Genomic DNA, 18,838 nt, shown 5'->3' with positions numbered 1-18,838 from the left:
CGGGTGTCAGGGAAGGCTTTCCAGAGGCACCATTTCGTTGAGGTCCATAGGTTGAACCTAGGTAAACCAGGGTTGAGATGCAGGAAGAATTGCAGGCAGGGAAAATAGCATCTTGGAAGGCTATGTGACCAGGGAAACTTAGGACATTCAAGAAACGAAAAATGCCCTATGGGATGGAAGCCAAAGAGTGCAGAGGGCATTCCAGGCAAAAGACATCAGAGAAGAACGTGAGGAGCAAGCCTGAAGGGAAGTGGTCGTATCTTCAATATGCTGGGAAAATACGAGAGCCGTTGGAGCAGGGAGGTGACAGCATTGCATCTGCATTTCCAAAAGGTCATCTTGCTCCACATCACTAATGATTGGAGAGGCTCAACTCCAAACTCCAAGGAGGGACCACTTCACATGAGTCCGATTGGGCCTCACTGCGATGTCTGTCAATAACCAGTGCTGGAGAAGATGTGGAGCAAAGGGAACTCTCCTCCACGGTGAGTAGGAATGGGCATGGGTAGAGCCGGTATGGAAAAGAATATGGAGGTTCCCGAAGGAACTAAAAGTGGAAGTAGCGTATGGTTCAGCAGTCCGACTCCCAGGCATAGATACACCCACGGTATAAGTGAACAAGATAGATGCCCCGTTTGGGCACATCTATCTGTGCGTGCGTGCGCACATGCGCATGCGCGATGGCCTGCGAGGCAGGGGGTGGGGCGGGGGCTGGGGCTCTGGCTGGAGTCCGTGCAAGCCCCGGGATTGCCTGAGGCAAGCCAAAGGAGCCCCAGATGGAGACGGGACTGCCGGTCGTCGGGTGTCCTGGAAGCCGAATGCGAATGCGGAGGGGCTCGCGGGCCGCGCGGAGGCAACCCAGGTCTGCAGCGGGAGTCGGGGCTGGGGCTGCGGGGGGGATCCAAGAATCGGGACGCGCGGCAGGGGCTAAAGGACCTCTTCTGGTAGGCAAAAAGCCTCGAGCACCCGGGATTCCCAGGTGGTCTCCCATCCAAGATCCTAACCAGGCCCGACCCTGCTTAGCTTCCGAGATCAGACGAGATCGGGCGCCTTCAGGCTGATACGGCCTGAGACGGTGGCGGTTGGCTCGGGGCGCCCTAAGAGCCTTGCGCTTCGCCTCCCTTTCGCTCTGCCCTGCAGGTCGGGCCAACGGGCCGCACCTCTCGTCGCGGGGCGTGCTGTACTTGAGTCGCACGACCCGCGACCGGACTCCAGCCTGCTGACGCCGGCCCGCCCCCCCGAACACCGACAACACCAGACCAGCAAGCGCCTGGCCGGGCCCGGGGGCCCGAGGGGCTTCCAGGACCCCCCATTGACCGGGAGGGCGTGCGTGCGTGCGTGCGCGCGGGGCCTGGGGGCTGGGCTGAGGGGTGTGGAGGTCTCGGCGCCCTCCCACCCGCGGCCACTCCAGACCCGGCCGCGCCCGATGAGCGGGGCCTCCCCCCGATTCCATTCGCTGCTCAGGCCCGCGCGGCCCCGGAGGTGTGGGTCTTCGGCGCCCGCCGCCTCCCAACCCACGCGGCCCAGGGGCCTCTGATCCTCCTGCGGGCCTAGGCGCAGCAAAACTTGAGCGCCCAACTTGCCCGGCACCTGTCCGGTGCCCAAACCCACCAGAAGCCAGGAAGGCGCGGTCGAGCAGAGCGCCTCAGCCCCTCCCCTTCGCACTACCGAGGCCCCCCCTTTGCCCCCACGCCAAGCCCTCGACCTTCCTGAGAGAGCAGACGAGCCACAGGCAGGCACACAGACAGACACACAGACACTCGCACGCACCCACGCCAAGGGAGACAGCTGGCCTGCTCAAGCTCCTGAGCCAGAGCCAGAGCGCCTGGGAGAGGCGGGGGCAAGACGAACGGGCCGGCGGCTGGCTGTCAGGAGATACAGAGGCAGAAATACATGAAGATTCCGAGACAGACTCCAAGACGGCAAGAGGAGATACACACACACACACACACGCACACACACACACACTTGAGTGTGGTCTTTGGAAATACTTGTGTTCGTAGTTGCTGGGTTGAGCCCAACTTTAATACAACCCATGGACTGCGGCCCCTCAGGCTCCTCTCTCCGTGGCATTTCCCAGGCGAGGATACTGGGAGTGGGTTGCCATTTCCTTCTCCGGCGGGATCTTCCCGACCCAGGGATCAAACCCCAGTCTCCTGCGCGCGGATGCCTTGCCATCTGAACCAGGACATTGCTAATTCCCTAGGCAAAATACAAAGAATAGAGCTCGTGTTCTACTAAATGGAAAGATGATTTCAAAAACAGAAGCTGTCCTTTGTTGGTATCTTTGAATCTTTATGTAGTTTTCGTTGATTTTTACTGTTAAGGCTAACTGAACAAGGCAAGAGAGAAACCCCAGAATTGAAAAGCAATTGACGGTTTTGAAAGAAACATGTGCAGGTGAAGCTCTCTTCCTTTTTGAGAGATGCTTAAATGCAAAATCTTGATTCAACACATATGACTTTTGTGCACTTTCTTTCAAATCTCCATGACAAAACCCTAAGGCGTCCAGGAAGAAAGGAGTAGAGGGGCAGACAAAAAGAGCAACCTTTCCCCTTGGTGCCATCGCAACCAGCTGCTTAGTTCCTTCATCTCAAGGACTATCATCTGGGCTTCTCTGGTTTGTCTGATTCTTGTTTCGGGGACCGTTTCTCGTCACAAGGCTGTCAACAGTAGGGGTGGGGGTGTGTGTGTGGGGGGGGGAGCCCTTCTTTCCATTCCACATGAGACCCAGTGGACAATCCAGGCCCTGCCCACTGCATTGAGTGTGCAGCAACAATATCAACGGTAATGCGGGTGAACAACACGTATTCCTGGAATCCACTCCGTTGGCTACTGACTGTGTGTGGTGGTGGTCTGGAACCTAGACCTGGAAGCTTTCTGGATGATTGCAAATGACACCAAAGTCTGAGGACGATGGAAGATCTTCACATTTCTGCAAGAGCCACACACCTCCAGAAGGAACCACAAGACTTGCCTGAAATGGTCAAGGTATAAGTCTTGGACTCAACGTTGAAAGGTCTCCACCTTTGCTATGGAAGTCAAACGATCTTCCTTTGAAATGAAAATGGAGCATACTGAACGTTCACATGCTTCTAGAGCATTTGAAAAGCCCTAACTTGTAGAAATCTGCTGTACGAGTTCCTTGAAAGCAAGAACCTCTATGTATGGATATGTCTTCATGCCTTAGATTGTGCCTCGAATATAGTGTACACATCAACCCAGGAAAGGAAAGAATTGACTCGCCAAATAGACACAGAGATCAAAAGTGCCGAGCCAAGTGACCCCTTGAGGCTTCCAAGAGCTTTTCTGTCTTTCACACACTAAGTAAATACTGAGCACCTACGATGAGCTAGGAGGCATGTAATAAGTTTCAGGGAATAGAAGGCGGAGAGAAGAAGACACAGAGTTCCTGCTTTCACTGAGACGACTCTAATGATACATCACAGGCAGATCCTTTGAGAACCTATAGAGGGGCCTCTTCCCTCACCAGAAAACCCGGGTGTCAGGGAAGGCTTTCCAGAGGCACCATTTCGTTGAGGTCCATAGGTTGAACCTAGGTAAACCAGGGTTGAGATGCAGGAAGAATTGCAGGCAGGGAAAATAGCATCTTGGAAGGCTATGTGACCAGGGAAACTTAGGACATTCAAGAAACGAAAAATGCCCTATGGGATGGAAGCCAAAGAGTGCAGAGGGCATTCCAGGCAAAAGACATCAGAGAAGAACGTGAGGAGCAAGCCTGAAGGGAAGTGGTCGTATCTTCAATATGCTGGGAAAATACGAGAGCCGTTGGAGCAGGGAGGTGACAGCATTGCATCTGCATTTCCAAAAGGTCATCTTGCTCCACATCACTAATGATTGGAGAGGCTCAACTCCAAACTCCAAGGAGGGACCACTTCACATGAGTCCGATTGGGCCTCACTGCGATGTCTGTCAATAACCAGTGCTGGAGAAGATGTGGAGCAAAGGGAACTCTCCTCCACGGTGAGTAGGAATGGGCATGGGTAGAGCCGGTATGGAAAAGAATATGGAGGTTCCCGAAGGAACTAAAAGTGGAAGTAGCGTATGGTTCAGCAGTCCGACTCCCAGGCATAGATACACCCACGGTATAAGTGAACAAGATAGATGCCCCGTTTGGGCACATCTATCTGTGCGTGCGTGCGCACATGCGCATGCGCGATGGCCTGCGAGGCAGGGGGTGGGGCGGGGGCTGGGGCTCTGGCTGGAGTCCGTGCAAGCCCCGGGATTGCCTGAGGCAAGCCAAAGGAGCCCCAGATGGAGACGGGACTGCCGGTCGTCGGGTGTCCTGGAAGCCGAATGCGAATGCGGAGGGGCTCGCGGGCCGCGCGGAGGCAACCCAGGTCTGCAGCGGGAGTCGGGGCTGGGGCTGCGGGGGGGATCCAAGAATCGGGACGCGCGGCAGGGGCTAAAGGACCTCTTCTGGTAGGCAAAAAGCCTCGAGCACCCGGGATTCCCAGGTGGTCTCCCATCCAAGATCCTAACCAGGCCCGACCCTGCTTAGCTTCCGAGATCAGACGAGATCGGGCGCCTTCAGGCTGATACGGCCTGAGACGGTGGCGGTTGGCTCGGGGCGCCCTAAGAGCCTTGCGCTTCGCCTCCCTTTCGCTCTGCCCTGCAGGTCGGGCCAACGGGCCGCACCTCTCGTCGCGGGGCGTGCTGTACTTGAGTCGCACGACCCGCGACCGGACTCCAGCCTGCTGACGCCGGCCCGCCCCCCCGAACACCGACAACACCAGACCAGCAAGCGCCTGGCCGGGCCCGGGGGCCCGAGGGGCTTCCAGGACCCCCCATTGACCGGGAGGGCGTGCGTGCGTGCGTGCGCGCGGGGCCTGGGGGCTGGGCTGAGGGGTGTGGAGGTCTCGGCGCCCTCCCACCCGCGGCCACTCCAGACCCGGCCGCGCCCGATGAGCGGGGCCTCCCCCCGATTCCATTCGCTGCTCAGGCCCGCGCGGCCCCGGAGGTGTGGGTCTTCGGCGCCCGCCGCCTCCCAACCCACGCGGCCCAGGGGCCTCTGATCCTCCTGCGGGCCTAGGCGCAGCAAAACTTGAGCGCCCAACTTGCCCGGCACCTGTCCGGTGCCCAAACCCACCAGAAGCCAGGAAGGCGCGGTCGAGCAGAGCGCCTCAGCCCCTCCCCTTCGCACTACCGAGGCCCCCCCTTTGCCCCCACGCCAAGCCCTCGACCTTCCTGAGAGAGCAGACGAGCCACAGGCAGGCACACAGACAGACACACAGACACTCGCACGCACCCACGCCAAGGGAGACAGCTGGCCTGCTCAAGCTCCTGAGCCAGAGCCAGAGCGCCTGGGAGAGGCGGGGGCAAGACGAACGGGCCGGCGGCTGGCTGTCAGGAGATACAGAGGCAGAAATACATGAAGATTCCGAGACAGACTCCAAGACGGCAAGAGGAGATACACACACACACACACACGCACACACACACACACTTGAGTGTGGTCTTTGGAAATACTTGTGTTCGTAGTTGCTGGGTTGAGCCCAACTTTAATACAACCCATGGACTGCGGCCCCTCAGGCTCCTCTCTCCGTGGCATTTCCCAGGCGAGGATACTGGGAGTGGGTTGCCATTTCCTTCTCCGGCGGGATCTTCCCGACCCAGGGATCAAACCCCAGTCTCCTGCGCGCGGATGCCTTGCCATCTGAACCAGGACATTGCTAATTCCCTAGGCAAAATACAAAGAATAGAGCTCGTGTTCTACTAAATGGAAAGATGATTTCAAAAACAGAAGCTGTCCTTTGTTGGTATCTTTGAATCTTTATGTAGTTTTCGTTGATTTTTACTGTTAAGGCTAACTGAACAAGGCAAGAGAGAAACCCCAGAATTGAAAAGCAATTGACGGTTTTGAAAGAAACATGTGCAGGTGAAGCTCTCTTCCTTTTTGAGAGATGCTTAAATGCAAAATCTTGATTCAACACATATGACTTTTGTGCACTTTCTTTCAAATCTCCATGACAAAACCCTAAGGCGTCCAGGAAGAAAGGAGTAGAGGGGCAGACAAAAAGAGCAACCTTTCCCCTTGGTGCCATCGCAACCAGCTGCTTAGTTCCTTCATCTCAAGGACTATCATCTGGGCTTCTCTGGTTTGTCTGATTCTTGTTTCGGGGACCGTTTCTCGTCACAAGGCTGTCAACAGTAGGGGTGGGGGTGTGTGTGTGTGGGGGGGGAGCCCTTCTTTCCATTCCACATGAGACCCAGTGGACAATCCAGGCCCTGCCCACTGCATTGAGTGTGCAGCAACAATATCAACGGTAATGCGGGTGAACAACACGTATTCCTGGAATCCACTCCGTTGGCTACTGACTGTGTGTGGTGGTGGTCTGGAACCTAGACCTGGAAGCTTTCTGGATGATTGCAAATGACACCAAAGTCTGAGGACGATGGAAGATCTTCACATTTCTGCAAGAGCCACACACCTCCAGAAGGAACCACAAGACTTGCCTGAAATGGTCAAGGTATAAGTCTTGGACTCAACGTTGAAAGGTCTCCACCTTTGCTATGGAAGTCAAACGATCTTCCTTTGAAATGAAAATGGAGCATACTGAACGTTCACATGCTTCTAGAGCATTTGAAAAGCCCTAACTTGTAGAAATCTGCTGTACGAGTTCCTTGAAAGCAAGAACCTCTATGTATGGATATGTCTTCATGCCTTAGATTGTGCCTCGAATATAGTGTACACATCAACCCAGGAAAGGAAAGAACTGACTCGCCAAATAGACACAGAGATCAAAAGTGCCGAGCCAAGTGACCCCTTGAGGCTTCCAAGAGCTTTTCTGTCTTTCACACACTAAGTAAATACTGAGCACCTACGATGAGCTAGGAGGCATGTAATAAGTTTCAGGGAATAGAAGGCGGAGAGAAGAAGACACAGAGTTCCTGCTTTCACTGAGACGACTCTAATGATACATCACAGGCAGATCCTTTGAGAACCTATAGAGGGGCCTCTTCCCTCACCAGAAAACCCGGGTGTCAGGGAAGGCTTTCCAGAGGCACCATTTCGTTGAGGTCCATAGGTTGAACCTAGGTAAACCAGGGTTGAGATGCAGGAAGAATTGCAGGCAGGGAAAATAGCATCTTGGAAGGCTATGTGACCAGGGAAACTTAGGACATTCAAGAAACGAAAAATGCCCTATGGGATGGAAGCCAAAGAGTGCAGAGGGCATTCCAGGCAAAAGACATCAGAGAAGAACGTGAGGAGCAAGCCTGAAGGGAAGTGGTCGTATCTTCAATATGCTGGGAAAATACGAGAGCCGTTGGAGCAGGGAGGTGACAGCATTGCATCTGCATTTCCAAAAGGTCATCTTGCTCCACATCACTAATGATTGGAGAGGCTCAACTCCAAACTCCAAGGAGGGACCACTTCACATGAGTCCGATTGGGCCTCACTGCGATGTCTGTCAATAACCAGTGCTGGAGAAGATGTGGAGCAAAGGGAACTCTCCTCCACGGTGAGTAGGAATGGGCATGGGTAGAGCCGGTATGGAAAAGAATATGGAGGTTCCCGAAGGAACTAAAAGTGGAAGTAGCGTATGGTTCAGCAGTCCGACTCCCAGGCATAGATACACCCACGGTATAAGTGAACAAGATAGATGCCCCGTTTGGGCACATCTATCTGTGCGTGCGTGCGCACATGCGCATGCGCGATGGCCTGCGAGGCAGGGGGTGGGGCGGGGGCTGGGGCTCTGGCTGGAGTCCGTGCAAGCCCCGGGATTGCCTGAGGCAAGCCAAAGGAGCCCCAGATGGAGACGGGACTGCCGGTCGTCGGGTGTCCTGGAAGCCGAATGCGAATGCGGAGGGGCTCGCGGGCCGCGCGGAGGCAACCCAGGTCTGCAGCGGGAGTCGGGGCTGGGGCTGCGGGGGGGATCCAAGAATCGGGACGCGCGGCAGGGGCTAAAGGACCTCTTCTGGTAGGCAAAAAGCCTCGAGCACCCGGGATTCCCAGGTGGTCTCCCATCCAAGATCCTAACCAGGCCCGACCCTGCTTAGCTTCCGAGATCAGACGAGATCGGGCGCCTTCAGGCTGATACGGCCTGAGACGGTGGCGGTTGGCTCGGGGCGCCCTAAGAGCCTTGCGCTTCGCCTCCCTTTCGCTCTGCCCTGCAGGTCGGGCCAACGGGCCGCACCTCTCGTCGCGGGGCGTGCTGTACTTGAGTCGCACGACCCGCGACCGGACTCCAGCCTGCTGACGCCGGCCCGCCCCCCCGAACACCGACAACACCAGACCAGCAAGCGCCTGGCCGGGCCCGGGGGCCCGAGGGGCTTCCAGGACCCCCCATTGACCGGGAGGGCGTGCGTGCGTGCGTGCGCGCGGGGCCTGGGGGCTGGGCTGAGGGGTGTGGAGGTCTCGGCGCCCTCCCACCCGCGGCCACTCCAGACCCGGCCGCGCCCGATGAGCGGGGCCTCCCCCCGATTCCATTCGCTGCTCAGGCCCGCGCGGCCCCGGAGGTGTGGGTCTTCGGCGCCCGCCGCCTCCCAACCCACGCGGCCCAGGGGCCTCTGATCCTCCTGCGGGCCTAGGCGCAGCAAAACTTGAGCGCCCAACTTGCCCGGCACCTGTCCGGTGCCCAAACCCACCAGAAGCCAGGAAGGCGCGGTCGAGCAGAGCGCCTCAGCCCCTCCCCTTCGCACTACCGAGGCCCCCCCTTTGCCCCCACGCCAAGCCCTCGACCTTCCTGAGAGAGCAGACGAGCCACAGGCAGGCACACAGACAGACACACAGACACTCGCACGCACCCACGCCAAGGGAGACAGCTGGCCTGCTCAAGCTCCTGAGCCAGAGCCAGAGCGCCTGGGAGAGGCGGGGGCAAGACGAACGGGCCGGCGGCTGGCTGTCAGGAGATACAGAGGCAGAAATACATGAAGATTCCGAGACAGACTCCAAGACGGCAAGAGGAGATACACACACACACACACACGCACACACACACACACTTGAGTGTGGTCTTTGGAAATACTTGTGTTCGTAGTTGCTGGGTTGAGCCCAACTTTAATACAACCCATGGACTGCGGCCCCTCAGGCTCCTCTCTCCGTGGCATTTCCCAGGCGAGGATACTGGGAGTGGGTTGCCATTTCCTTCTCCGGCGGGATCTTCCCGACCCAGGGATCAAACCCCAGTCTCCTGCGCGCGGATGCCTTGCCATCTGAACCAGGACATTGCTAATTCCCTAGGCAAAATACAAAGAATAGAGCTCGTGTTCTACTAAATGGAAAGATGATTTCAAAAACAGAAGCTGTCCTTTGTTGGTATCTTTGAATCTTTATGTAGTTTTCGTTGATTTTTACTGTTAAGGCTAACTGAACAAGGCAAGAGAGAAACCCCAGAATTGAAAAGCAATTGACGGTTTTGAAAGAAACATGTGCAGGTGAAGCTCTCTTCCTTTTTGAGAGATGCTTAAATGCAAAATCTTGATTCAACACATATGACTTTTGTGCACTTTCTTTCAAATCTCCATGACAAAACCCTAAGGCGTCCAGGAAGAAAGGAGTAGAGGGGCAGACAAAAAGAGCAACCTTTCCCCTTGGTGCCATCGCAACCAGCTGCTTAGTTCCTTCATCTCAAGGACTATCATCTGGGCTTCTCTGGTTTGTCTGATTCTTGTTTCGGGGACCGTTTCTCGTCACAAGGCTGTCAACAGTAGGGGTGGGGGTGTGTGTGTGTGGGGGGGGAGCCCTTCTTTCCATTCCACATGAGACCCAGTGGACAATCCAGGCCCTGCCCACTGCATTGAGTGTGCAGCAACAATATCAACGGTAATGCGGGTGAACAACACGTATTCCTGGAATCCACTCCGTTGGCTACTGACTGTGTGTGGTGGTGGTCTGGAACCTAGACCTGGAAGCTTTCTGGATGATTGCAAATGACACCAAAGTCTGAGGACGATGGAAGATCTTCACATTTCTGCAAGAGCCACACACCTCCAGAAGGAACCACAAGACTTGCCTGAAATGGTCAAGGTATAAGTCTTGGACTCAACGTTGAAAGGTCTCCACCTTTGCTATGGAAGTCAAACGATCTTCCTTTGAAATGAAAATGGAGCATACTGAACGTTCACATGCTTCTAGAGCATTTGAAAAGCCCTAACTTGTAGAAATCTGCTGTACGAGTTCCTTGAAAGCAAGAACCTCTATGTATGGATATGTCTTCATGCCTTAGATTGTGCCTCGAATATAGTGTACACATCAACCCAGGAAAGGAAAGAACTGACTCGCCAAATAGACACAGAGATCAAAAGTGCCGAGCCAAGTGACCCCTTGAGGCTTCCAAGAGCTTTTCTGTCTTTCACACACTAAGTAAATACTGAGCACCTACGATGAGCTAGGAGGCATGTAATAAGTTTCAGGGAATAGAAGGCGGAGAGAAGAAGACACAGAGTTCCTGCTTTCACTGAGACGACTCTAATGATACATCACAGGCAGATCCTTTGAGAACCTATAGAGGGGCCTCTTCCCTCACCAGAAAACCCGGGTGTCAGGGAAGGCTTTCCAGAGGCACCATTTCGTTGAGGTCCATAGGTTGAACCTAGGTAAACCAGGGTTGAGATGCAGGAAGAATTGCAGGCAGGGAAAATAGCATCTTGGAAGGCTATGTGACCAGGGAAACTTAGGACATTCAAGAAACGAAAAATGCCCTATGGGATGGAAGCCAAAGAGTGCAGAGGGCATTCCAGGCAAAAGACATCAGAGAAGAACGTGAGGAGCAAGCCTGAAGGGAAGTGGTCGTATCTTCAATATGCTGGGAAAATACGAGAGCCGTTGGAGCAGGGAGGTGACAGCATTGCATCTGCATTTCCAAAAGGTCATCTTGCTCCACATCACTAATGATTGGAGAGGCTCAACTCCAAACTCCAAGGAGGGACCACTTCACATGAGTCCGATTGGGCCTCACTGCGATGTCTGTCAATAACCAGTGCTGGAGAAGATGTGGAGCAAAGGGAACTCTCCTCCACGGTGAGTAGGAATGGGCATGGGTAGAGCCGGTATGGAAAAGAATATGGAGGTTCCCGAAGGAACTAAAAGTGGAAGTAGCGTATGGTTCAGCAGTCCGACTCCCAGGCATAGATACACCCACGGTATAAGTGAACAAGATAGATGCCCCGTTTGGGCACATCTATCTGTGCGTGCGTGCGCACATGCGCATGCGCGATGGCCTGCGAGGCAGGGGGTGGGGCGGGGGCTGGGGCTCTGGCTGGAGTCCGTGCAAGCCCCGGGATTGCCTGAGGCAAGCCAAAGGAGCCCCAGATGGAGACGGGACTGCCGGTCGTCGGGTGTCCTGGAAGCCGAATGCGAATGCGGAGGGGCTCGCGGGCCGCGCGGAGGCAACCCAGGTCTGCAGCGGGAGTCGGGGCTGGGGCTGCGGGGGGGATCCAAGAATCGGGACGCGCGGCAGGGGCTAAAGGACCTCTTCTGGTAGGCAAAAAGCCTCGAGCACCCGGGATTCCCAGGTGGTCTCCCATCCAAGATCCTAACCAGGCCCGACCCTGCTTAGCTTCCGAGATCAGACGAGATCGGGCGCCTTCAGGCTGATACGGCCTGAGACGGTGGCGGTTGGCTCGGGGCGCCCTAAGAGCCTTGCGCTTCGCCTCCCTTTCGCTCTGCCCTGCAGGTCGGGCCAACGGGCCGCACCTCTCGTCGCGGGGCGTGCTGTACTTGAGTCGCACGACCCGCGACCGGACTCCAGCCTGCTGACGCCGGCCCGCCCCCCCGAACACCGACAACACCAGACCAGCAAGCGCCTGGCCGGGCCCGGGGGCCCGAGGGGCTTCCAGGACCCCCCATTGACCGGGAGGGCGTGCGTGCGTGCGTGCGCGCGGGGCCTGGGGGCTGGGCTGAGGGGTGTGGAGGTCTCGGCGCCCTCCCACCCGCGGCCACTCCAGACCCGGCCGCGCCCGATGAGCGGGGCCTCCCCCCGATTCCATTCGCTGCTCAGGCCCGCGCGGCCCCGGAGGTGTGGGTCTTCGGCGCCCGCCGCCTCCCAACCCACGCGGCCCAGGGGCCTCTGATCCTCCTGCGGGCCTAGGCGCAGCAAAACTTGAGCGCCCAACTTGCCCGGCACCTGTCCGGTGCCCAAACCCACCAGAAGCCAGGAAGGCGCGGTCGAGCAGAGCGCCTCAGCCCCTCCCCTTCGCACTACCGAGGCCCCCCCTTTGCCCCCACGCCAAGCCCTCGACCTTCCTGAGAGAGCAGACGAGCCACAGGCAGGCACACAGACAGACACACAGACACTCGCACGCACCCACGCCAAGGGAGACAGCTGGCCTGCTCAAGCTCCTGAGCCAGAGCCAGAGCGCCTGGGAGAGGCGGGGGCAAGACGAACGGGCCGGCGGCTGGCTGTCAGGAGATACAGAGGCAGAAATACATGAAGATTCCGAGACAGACTCCAAGACGGCAAGAGGAGATACACACACACACACACACGCACACACACACACACTTGAGTGTGGTCTTTGGAAATACTTGTGTTCGTAGTTGCTGGGTTGAGCCCAACTTTAATACAACCCATGGACTGCGGCCCCTCAGGCTCCTCTCTCCGTGGCATTTCCCAGGCGAGGATACTGGGAGTGGGTTGCCATTTCCTTCTCCGGCGGGATCTTCCCGACCCAGGGATCAAACCCCAGTCTCCTGCGCGCGGATGCCTTGCCATCTGAACCAGGACATTGCTAATTCCCTAGGCAAAATACAAAGAATAGAGCTCGTGTTCTACTAAATGGAAAGATGATTTCAAAAACAGAAGCTGTCCTTTGTTGGTATCTTTGAATCTTTATGTAGTTTTCGTTGATTTTTACTGTTAAGGCTAACTGAACAAGGCAAGAGAGAAACCCCAGAATTGAAAAGCAATTGACGGTTTTGAAAGAAACATGTGCAGGTGAAGCTCTCTTCCTTTTTGAGAGATGCTTAAATGCAAAATCTTGATTCAACACATATGACTTTTGTGCACTTTCTTTCAAATCTCCATGACAAAACCCTAAGGCGTCCAGGAAGAAAGGAGTAGAGGGGCAGACAAAAAGAGCAACCTTTCCCCTTGGTGCCATCGCAACCAGCTGCTTAGTTCCTTCATCTCAAGGACTATCATCTGGGCTTCTCTGGTTTGTCTGATTCTTGTTTCGGGGACCGTTTCTCGTCACAAGGCTGTCAACAGTAGGGGTGGGGGTGTGTGTGTGTGGGGGGGGAGCCCTTCTTTCCATTCCACATGAGACCCAGTGGACAATCCAGGCCCTGCCCACTGCATTGAGTGTGCAGCAACAATATCAACGGTAATGCGGGTGAACAACACGTATTCCTGGAATCCACTCCGTTGGCTACTGACTGTGTGTGGTGGTGGTCTGGAACCTAGACCTGGAAGCTTTCTGGATGATTGCAAATGACACCAAAGTCTGAGGACGATGGAAGATCTTCACATTTCTGCAAGAGCCACACACCTCCAGAAGGAACCACAAGACTTGCCTGAAATGGTCAAGGTATAAGTCTTGGACTCAACGTTGAAAGGTCTCCACCTTTGCTATGGAAGTCAAACGATCTTCCTTTGAAATGAAAATGGAGCATACTGAACGTTCACATGCTTCTAGAGCATTTGAAAAGCCCTAACTTGTAGAAATCTGCTGTACGAGTTCCTTGAAAGCAAGAACCTCTATGTATGGATATGTCTTCATGCCTTAGATTGTGCCTCGAATATAGTGTACACATCAACCCAGGAAAGGAAAGAACTGACTCGCCAAATAGACACAGAGATCAAAAGTGCCGAGCCAAGTGACCCCTTGAGGCTTCCAAGAGCTTTTCTGTCTTTCACACACTAAGTAAATACTGAGCACCTACGATGAGCTAGGAGGCATGTAATAAGTTTCAGGGAATAGAAGGCGGAGAGAAGAAGACACAGAGTTCCTGCTTTCACTGAGACGACTCTAATGATACATCACAGGCAGATCCTTTGAGAACCTATAGAGGGGCCTCTTCCCTCACCAGAAAACCCGGGTGTCAGGGAAGGCTTTCCAGAGGCACCATTTCGTTGAGGTCCATAGGTTGAACCTAGGTAAACCAGGGTTGAGATGCAGGAAGAATTGCAGGCAGGGAAAATAGCATCTTGGAAGGCTATGTGACCAGGGAAACTTAGGACATTCAAGAAACGAAAAATGCCCTATGGGATGGAAGCCAAAGAGTGCAGAGGGCATTCCAGGCAAAAGACATCAGAGAAGAACGTGAGGAGCAAGCCTGAAGGGAAGTGGTCGTATCTTCAATATGCTGGGAAAATACGAGAGCCGTTGGAGCAGGGAGGTGACAGCATTGCATCTGCATTTCCAAAAGGTCATCTTGCTCCACATCACTAATGATTGGAGAGGCTCAACTCCAAACTCCAAGGAGGGACCACTTCACATGAGTCCGATTGGGCCTCACTGCGATGTCTGTCAATAACCAGTGCTGGAGAAGATGTGGAGCAAAGGGAACTCTCCTCCACGGTGAGTAGGAATGGGCATGGGTAGAGCCGGTATGGAAAAGAATATGGAGGTTCCCGAAGGAACTAAAAGTGGAAGTAGCGTATGGTTCAGCAGTCCGACTCCCAGGCATAGATACACCCACGGTATAAGTGAACAAGATAGATGCCCCGTTTGGGCACATCTATCTGTGCGTGCGTGCGCACATGCGCATGCGCGATGGCCTGCGAGGCAGGGGGTGGGGCGGGGGCTGGGGCTCTGGCTGGAGTCCGTGCAAGCCCCGGGATTGCCTGAGGCAAGCCAAAGGAGCCCCAGATGGAGACGGGACTGCCGGTCGTCGGGTGTCCTGGAAGCCGAATGCGAATGCGGAGGGGCTCGCGGGCCGCGCGGAGGCAACCCAGGTCTGCAGCGGGAGTCGGGGCTGGGGCTGCGGGGGGGATCCAAGAATCGGGACGCGCGGCAGGGGCTAAAGGACCTCTTCTGGTAGGCAAAAAGCCTCGAGCACCCGGGATTCCCAGGTGGTCTCCCATCCAAGATCCTAACCAGGCCCGACCCTGCTTAGCTTCCGAGATCAGACGAGATCGGGCGCCTTCAGGGCGCTATCGCCTTAGACAGAGGCTGCTGCCACCGGGCGCCGTAAGAGCCCTGCGCTGCATCTCCGTTTCGCTCTGACCTGCCGGTCAGCCATTCCGTCTACAAGTGATTTTACTCTCTCCCCTTTCTCTCCCTGCTTTCTGAGAGTCTCTCTCCTTCCATACTTGATGGTGTAATGAATGGATGCCTTAGATCATTTTCCCTCAACATTTTTTTCTCTTTATTTTTACATTGATTTCTATGAATTCATCTTCAAGTTTATGGATTATTTCTGCTAGCATCTCAAATGTGCTGTTGAACCTATCAATTTTTCATTTCAATTATTTTAGTTTTCAAATCCAGAATTTATGTTAGTTTCCTTTAAAAAAAATAATTTGTAGCTCTTCATTGAGTCTCTCTGTTTGTTGACTTCGTATCATACTGTCATCTAATTCTTCAAACATGGTTCCATTATTTCATTTTGTAGTTATCATTATTTTGATATTTTATCTTTTGACCTTCATACTGAATTTATAAGTGATATACTTATATGAGTTATCAGTGGTATGTTATACAAATGGTTTACTCACCACCATTACAACATTAAAGTTTTCTGAGTTTAACTGTATACTTACCTGTCCCAGCAGGTTGATAAATAGTCCAAGCCTAAAGCCCCTTTAAGGAGGAGGCAAGCTTGCTTTCTTTTTCACATTCTTTTGCCTAAGACAAGTAGGCATTGTAGGGAGCAGTATCTCAGGTTCAAGGACATTCCTCTTTTTTGAGCTTTGGATGTATGTTATAGGAAAGGGTCTGGGCAAAACGCTCACATCCTTGAGATGTTTTTTGTCTATTCTCAGAGGCTAGTTGAGAAGTATATATGGCCCCACTTAAATTAGTGAGCCCCTTCTGATGTCTGTGTCAGAAGCTTTTTTCTGTCACCTTCACTTTAAATAAATATACACAAAGCTCTGAGTGACTGAGACTGTCTTTGGCCCCAGAGTAATATCTTCTTCTTAGACAACCATGAATCCAGTGGCATCGGTCACCGTTGACTGCTAGGTTATCATCTTGGGGGCCTTGTCCAAGATCTTCAAGACAAGATAAGAACACTCAGAGTTGAGATTCTTTTGCTCTTTTACTGCAGCCTACCAGGCTCCTCACCCATGGGATTTTCCAGGCAAGAGTTACTGGAGTGGGGTGCCATTGCCTTCTCCGTAGTAAGTAGAGACCACAGTAAAGAGCAAAAGAATCTCAACTCTGAGTGTTCTTATCTTGTCTTGAAGATCTTGGACAAGCCCCCAGATGATAACCTAGCAGTCAACGGTGACCGATGCCACTGGATTCATGGTGTCTAAGAAGAAGATATTACTCTGGGGCCAAAGACAGTCTCAGTCACTCAGAGCTTTGTGTATATTTTATTTAAAGTGAAGGTGACAGAAAAGCTTCTGACCCAGACATCAGAAGGGGCTCACTAATTTAAGTGGGGCCATATATACTTCTCAACTAGCCTCTGAGAATAGACAAAAAACATCTCAAGGATGTGAGCGTTTTTGCCCAGACCCTTTCCTATAACATACATCCAAAGCTCAAAAAGAGGAATGTCCTTGAACCTGAGATACTGCTCCCTACAATGCCTACTTGTCTTAGGCAAAAGAATGTGAAAAAGAAAGCAAGCTTGCCTCCTCCTTAAAGGGGCTTTAGGCTTGGACTATTTATCAACCTGCTGGGACAGGTAAGTATACAGTTAAACTCAGAAAACTTTAATGTTGTAATGGTGGTGAGTAAACCATTTGTATAACATACCACTGATAACTCATATAAGTATATCACTTATAAATTCAGTATGAAGGTCAAAAGATAAAATATCAAAATAATGATAACTACAAAATGAAATAATGGAACCATGTTTGAAGAATTAGATGACAGTATGATACGAAGTCAACAAACAGAGAGACTCAATGAAGAGCTACAAATTATTTTTTTTAAAGGAAACTAACATAAATTCTGGATTTGAAAACTAAAATAATTGAAATGAAAAATTGATAGGTTCAACAGCACATTTGAGATGCTAGCAGAAATAATCCATAAACTTGAAGATGAATTCATAGAAATCAATGTAAAAATAAAGAGAAAAAAATGTTGAGGGAAAATGATCTAAGGCATCCATTCATTACACCATCAAGTATGGAAGGAGAGAGACTCTCAGAAAGCAGGGAGAGAAAGGGGAGAGAGTAAAATCACTTGTAGACGGAATGGCTGACCGGCAGGTCAGAGCGAAACGGAGATGCAGCGCAGGGCTCTTAGGGCGCCCGGTGGCAGCAGCCTCTGTCTAAGGCGATAGCGCCCTGAACGCGCCCTATCTCATCTGATCTCGGAAGCTAAGCAGGGTCGGGCCTGGTTAGTACTTGGGTGGGAGACCGCCTGGGTATACCGGGTGCTGTAGGCTCTTTGCCTTCCCTCTCCTTTAGCCCCCGCCCCACGTCCCAACTCTTGGGCTCCCGCAGCCCCAGCCCCTCCTGGGGCTGGGTGGCCAGGGCACTGACTCCCGCTGCAGACCTGGGTTGCCTCCGCGCGGCCCGCGAGCCCCTCCGCATTTGGCTTCCAGGAAACCAGACGACCGTCCCGCGGGTCTCCGTCTGGGGCTCCTTGGCGTGCCTCAGGCAATCCCAGGGGGCTGCACCAGTTCCAGCCCCAGCCCCAGCCCCACCCCCACCCCACCCCACCGTCCCCGCGGGTCTCCGTCTGGGGCTCCCTTGGCGTGCCTCAGGCAATCCCAGGGGGCTGCACCAGCTCCAGCCCCAGCCCCAGCCCCACCCCCACCCCACCCCACCCCCATCCTCGCCAGCGAACGCCCGAGCTCGCGCGCACCCGCGCGCACACACAGATATATGTGCACAGACGGTGCATGTATCTTGTTCAGTTATAATTTTGGTGGATATATGCCTGGGAGTGGGACTGCTGAATATGGTACTTCTAGTTTTAGTTCCTTTAGGAACCTCCATACTCTTTTCCATAGTGGCTCTACCAACTCACATTCCTACTAACGGTGGAGGCGAGTTCCCTTTTCTCCACATCCTCTCCAGCATTTGTTATCTACAGACTTTTCCATGAGGACCATTCTGACTAATGTGAAGTGGAACCTCGTTGTAGTTTGGAGTTGAGTCTGTCCAATCATGAGTGATGTGGAGCAAGATGACCTTTTTAAAATGCAGATGCAATTCTATCACCTCCCTGCTCCAACTGCTCTTGTATTTTCCCATCATAGTGAAGATATGACCAAATCCCTTCATTGCTTGGTCCCCCCTTTCTTCTCTGATTTCTTTTCACTGGAATGCCCTCTGCACTCTTTTGGTTCCATCCCATAGGGCATTTTTCATTTCTTGAATGTACTAAGGTTCCCTTGTCATGTAGCCTTCCAAGATGCTATTTTACCTGCCTGAAATTCTTCCTGCATCTCAACCCTGGTTGACATTGGTTCAACCTATGGATCTCAACTCAATTATTAGTCTGAAAAGCCTTCTCTGACACCCAGTTTTTGGTGAGGGAAGAGGCCCCTATAGAAGTTCTCAAAGTATCTGCCTGTTATTTATCATTAGTCAGTGAAAGAAGGAACTGTGTTTCTTCTTCTCTCAGCATTCTATTTCCAGAAACATATTGCATGCCTACTAGCTCATAGTAGGTGCTCAATATTTATTCAGTGTGTGAAAGACAGAAAAGTTCTGCGAAGCCTCAGCTTTTCACTTGGCTCAGCACTTTGGATCTCTTTGTATCTTTGTCAATTCAGTTCTTTTCTTTCTTCTGTTGA

At 53.3% G+C, this 18,838-nt stretch overlaps 6 pseudogenes; 1 reads left to right on the top strand and 5 right to left on the bottom strand.

Moving 5' to 3' along the window:
* Window positions 1–954: 954 nt before the first annotated feature.
* LOC113888976 lies at window positions 955–1,074 on the bottom strand (annotated as a pseudogene).
* A 3,379-nt stretch (window positions 1,075–4,453) lies between these two features.
* LOC113888975 lies at window positions 4,454–4,573 on the bottom strand (annotated as a pseudogene).
* Window positions 4,574–7,953: 3,380 nt separating this feature from the next.
* Window positions 7,954–8,073, bottom strand: LOC113888974 (annotated as a pseudogene).
* Window positions 8,074–11,453: 3,380 nt separating this feature from the next.
* Window positions 11,454–11,573, bottom strand: LOC113888973 (annotated as a pseudogene).
* Window positions 11,574–14,953: 3,380 nt separating this feature from the next.
* On the bottom strand, window positions 14,954–15,073 carry LOC113888969 (annotated as a pseudogene).
* Window positions 15,074–17,360: 2,287 nt separating this feature from the next.
* LOC113888963 lies at window positions 17,361–17,479 on the top strand (annotated as a pseudogene).
* Window positions 17,480–18,838: the final 1,359 nt, after the last annotated feature.

This window comes from Bos indicus x Bos taurus, unplaced genomic scaffold (genome assembly GCF_003369695.1).
Source record: "Bos indicus x Bos taurus breed Angus x Brahman F1 hybrid unplaced genomic scaffold, Bos_hybrid_MaternalHap_v2.0 tig00003389_arrow_arrow_obj, whole genome shotgun sequence".
In the NCBI taxonomy this organism is placed as follows: Eukaryota; Metazoa; Chordata; class Mammalia; order Artiodactyla; family Bovidae; genus Bos; species Bos indicus x Bos taurus.
Note: the sequence above shows the minus strand (reverse complement) of the source record. Positions and strands in the feature narration are given on the sequence as shown.